Genomic DNA, 4,921 nt, shown 5'->3' on the forward strand with positions numbered 1-4,921 from the left:
AGGGGAGCGTGCGTGCAGCTGTACACTGACAATGCCGGCAGCCCAACCCGCGTGGAGTGCTATGACGGGCAGTGGGTATGGAACGGATCACGGCACAACTTCACCGGGAGGGGCCACGCAAAGTTCAGTGATGGGGAGTACAGCAACGGGGTGTGGTTCGAGTATGAATTGATGCAGGGAACTCGTGTACGCAACGGTCAGGAGGAGGTTGTGGAGCGCAGCGAGCGCGCAAAGAACTTCATCAAGCTTGGCCAGCCAGCCATGGCCAACTTTGTAGATCTCGACCATAAGAACGAGGAGGAGGAGATGGATGAGTGGCTCTGTACCTTTGTCTTCAATGACGACGGGCGAATATTGGACGACTGTGAACTCACAGATGCTTTGCTGCTTGAGTGGCGGGCCAGCTCAGAGTATCGAGACTTCCGTGCCTTTCACGAGGTTTACACCAAGCCGCTTTGGTGCGTGTCGGAAGAGCTCTACCGGACGCTGAGTGAGGACGTGATCGTGAAAAACAACCTCACGTGTGCGGGCTTCCCGCAGCTGCCCTACGAGTTTGCACGCGACGCGCTTTGGAGCCATCTTTGCGACAGCCACAGCCAGGCGCAGGAGCTTAAGGCCATGAGAGCTGAGTATGAGCGTCTGAAGTACAAGATCCCCGGCATCGAGTTCTGGGAGGGATTGTATCAGAAGAGGTCCCCCGCGTCCCGCAGACGGCTTTATGCAACTAACTACGAGCAGCTGCTTGAGGGTTGCAGACTAACACGAGATGGCCATGACCAGGCGTCCGAGCTGCCGGCCATGTATGCTTCAAAGGAACGTCTGGCTGGGCAAATCGACCGTCTGTCAGAGAAGATTGCAGATCAGGTTCGGCCAATATGGAAGGCGATGTCGCCCTTTGAGGTGCTGATGAACGCGCCGCTGTACAAATGCGACACTGGGAGCAACTACGACGAGCACTCGCTTCAACAATTTGCTCGCCAGGAACGATGCAGTCAGATTATCAAGTATTAAAATTAATTCTTTTTGAGCTCGGGCACGCGCCAGCTAGCTGACCTTTCCCTGCGCCCGCCCCGCCCCCATTGGGGGCGGGGGCCCGCACGGGCCTCAACTCTAGTGCCGCCAGAAAGGAGAAAACGCCGCATTTCTCTCGAGAGGTGTAACCCGAGCCACGGATCTGTCGCAAAGCACTGTTAAAAGCTACGGCTTAAGTCATCTGTTCACGTGCAGTGTGTGGCTCCTCTCGCGCCGCTTCTCTCGCACTCACGCCTCTGTTCTGCTTCGCGGCTTCGCGGCGGTCTGGTGGCCTGTGTGTCCTCTCTTGCCGGTGCGGGGAACCCACAAGTCGATGGGCCGCTGTCTGATACCACTCCCACCGCCGTGGGAGGGCCCATCTCCGTCAGAAGCCTCTGTACGGAGGACGAGGTCGTTGGCGGGAATAGGGGGTAGACAGCGTCCTAATCTAAAATCTGAGGATTCAGGATTGAGGGCTTGCTTCACCTTCAGTGAGGCCAAAGTGAGTTTATGGATGTGTGAGAACGGTGCGGGACACGAGGAGTCACGCGGACCGACTCGTCGGTGACTCTGCTGCACGCCGTTTCAGAATTTTTCTCAGCGTGAGCGAGACGTGGAAGAGTGCCACCGTCGGGTAGGACGGGTCGGCCCGGAGTATCAGAGTAGCCGTCGTGGTCGCGGCGAGCAGCGCCGGCCACTCCGGCGCCGCGTCGGCAACGTGGGAGCATGTCCACCGCCACTTCGCGGTCGCAGTGCTGTTGTCGCCCAAAACGCCGCATGTACCTCTGGCGGGCCAAAGATCGACTCACATGTCGATTTCGACTTGACGGCGGCATGGAGGCATCACGTCTCCATGCCGCCATCAAGTCGGAGCCAGTCTGCGGCGACCACAGCACTCGCAGGAGGTACATGCGAGCTTTTCAGAGTCAAGCGATTGCGCGAAATCCCACACTGGTGGATTTCGTGGGGCGCTGTCTACCCCCTAGCCGCTAGCGGGAAGCCTCTCATGGCGCCATGTCAAAAAAGAGCGAGAAGTGTGGGTGCCCTTTCTAGTCATTCTACCGTAGTGAGGGCTACCCATGGGGGGTGATTGCACTGTTACACAGAGAGAGGACTCTGGTGTGGTGTCCACAGACCACACACGCGGCGGCCGGCGCGGGGCGACCGGGGTAGGCGCGAACGCGCATGTGACCATGATCCATGGCCGCACGTCCGCAAGTAGCGAATAGGCATGTGGGCGACGCGGCAACACCTAACACATCAGTGACCCGGCGCCCACGCCTCGACCTTCTTGGGCAGCATCTGGTCCGACAGGTCCTCTCCGTGGCCTAGGCCGCCGTGGCGGCCCTCGCCCCAGGTAAAGAAGGCGCCGTCGGCGGTGAGGGCGATGCTGTGGCATGGTCCAGCAGAGACAGCGACGACGCGCTGCCCAGCCAACGCCTCGACTTTCTTGGGCAGCAGCTGGCGCTGCGTGTCGCCGTGGCCCAACCGGCCGTCGCCTCCACCGCCCCAGGACCAGACGGCGCCGTCGGCGGTGAGGGCGAGGCTGTGGACTTGTCCCGCCGAGACAGCGACGACGCGCTGCCCAGTAAACGCCTCGACCTTCCTCGGCAGCAGCTGGCGCTGCTGGTCGCCGTGGCCCAGCTGGCCACAGCCTCCGCCGCCCCAGCTCCAGACAGCGCCGTCGGCGGTGAGGGCGAGGCTGTGGCCGAGTCCAGCCGACACGGCGACCACACACCGCCCAGCCAAGGCCTCGAGCTTCTCGGGCAGCGCCAGGCTCTGCTGGTCGCCATGGCCCAACCTGCCACAGTAGCCACCCCCCCAGCTCCAGACGGCGCCGTCGGCGGTGATGGCGAGGCTGTGACCATCTCCAGCCGCCACCGCGACGACGCGCTGCCCAGCCAAGGCCTCAATCCTCGTGGGCAGTGACTGGGCCTGCCGATTGCCGTGGCCCAACCCCAGCACGCCAAAGGCTCCCCAACCCCAGCTCCAGACAGAGCCATCGGCGGTGACAGCGAGGCTGTGGTCCAGCCCAGCCGACACAGCGAGAACGCGCTGCCCAGCAAATGCCTCGATCTTCTTCGGCAGCAGCTGGTGCTGCGTGTCGCCGTGGCCCAGCATGCCTGAGTCTCCCAAGCCCCAGCTCCAGACACTGCCGTCGGCGGTGAGGGCGAGGCTGTGGCCGTCTCCAGCCGACACGCTCACGGCACGCTCACCCAGCGCCGACGGGAGGCGGGTCGGCGTGTTGAGCCGCGTCACGCCCTCGCCGTGCCCGAGCCGTCCCGAGGGCCGCCCCTCCACGTACTGTGTCGACGAGTAGTCGTGCGGCGCCGAGCCGCACGCCGAGAGCCGCCCCTCGCCGTCGACGAAGACGCTGTGCAGACGGCCTGCTGCCGCCCTCGCCGGCGGGTTGGACTCGCACAGAAGCGCCGAGTAGCACAGCCACCGCACGGCGCAGCCCTCGCCCTCTGGCAGCGCCGGCAGCTCGAAGCCGCGCTCTTGCGCCCACAAGCGGATGCCCTCCACCGCGAGCGAGGCGTGGAAGAGTAGCGAGACGGCCGCAACGCGAGCGATGTCGGCGGGGCTGTCGCAGCGAGAGAGGACGCGCTCGAGGAGCTCCCTGGGGAGGTCGAGGAGGCGGGCGGGCGGCGGCGTGCTTGGCGAAGCCGCGGTGGCGGCGGCGGCGAGCGATGGCACCGAGGCGCCATCGTCGTCTGGCGGAAGCTCTTCGTCGGGGTCGGGCGGCTCGGGTGGATCCACGTCTATGTCCGCATGTGCATGTGTGTGTGTGCGAGCATGCATGTGTGCGGACATCGCGAGAATAAGAGTCGTGGTGGCGCCGTGCCGTCCTCCCATCCTCCCGAGGTCCGTTTTCTTTCTTTTTTAGGTAAGGTAAGGTAAGGGTAAGGTAAACTTCTCCACACACACGAGGTGGTGGGGCAAGGGGGGGCAACCCTCGCGTCTCCACGTCTGACGACAGGAGCCCCACGGCATTCAAAGTGCAAGGCCCAGTGCGCGTGGGTGAGCGGTGTGTGTGTGTGTGTGTGTGTGTGTGTGTGTGTGTGTGTGTGTGTGTGTGTGTGTGTGTGTGTGTGTGTGTGTGTGTGTGTGTGTGTGTGTGTGTGTGTGTGTGTGTGTGTGTCTCACGTCACTGCATCCTCCGCCGGTTCCTCCCGTCGCCTCTTCTTTGTTCGAATGTTTTTCAATCCATCCTTCACGAAGCCCTCCCATGTAGCTAGCGTTCTTGGCGAATGTCTCGAAATGGCCAGCAGGCGCTGTCTGCTCGCGGTCTGTGCGGGCCGCTCGTCCTCCTCGCCCTTCTTTCGTCCTCCCGTCCCACCCCTCCACCATGGCCTTCTCGGCACTTCTTTCTCCATCCGCCTCGCCCTGCCTTTTCGCATCGTGCCGTTCGCCCTCCATTCGGTGACCTCCATGGCTGTCCGCCCCTTTTTGGGTGGCGCTCTCGATACGGTTGCGTCAACCTCGACGTCGCTGTCGCCCTCCCCGTCCCCGCCGGCGTCCGTGCCTCGGTTCGCGTCATCGGTAGCGTCTCCGTTGTTCCCTCGTGCCCCGCCGTCGCCCTCTCTGCTCGGGCCGTTAGCGATTTCGCTCCTCCTGCGTGTCGCCCCTCCGTCCCCTCCCCTTTCTTCGTCGTCATCGTCGCTGTCGCGAAAGCCCTCCGGTCCCTCGATTCCCTCGCCTATCCCCTCCGCTGCGTCGTCCCAGTTTATATCCTCATCCTCTGCGCGCGTCGCGTTGGCTTCCTCTTTCCCCCTTTCCTCCCTGCCCCTCTCGCTGTCTGGTGTAATGGACCCCCTTCCTCTCCCTCGCCACCGTCACCGTCTCCATCCCCGTCGCTACTGCCCTCCATGCCCGCCGCCCTTTGTTTCACACTCGTCTCTGCCATGTC

The sequence above is a fragment of the Emiliania huxleyi genome, assembly GCF_000372725.1.
Source record: "Emiliania huxleyi CCMP1516 chromosome Unknown EMIHUscaffold_218, whole genome shotgun sequence".
NCBI classification, from domain to species: Eukaryota; Haptophyta; order Isochrysidales; family Noelaerhabdaceae; genus Emiliania; species Emiliania huxleyi.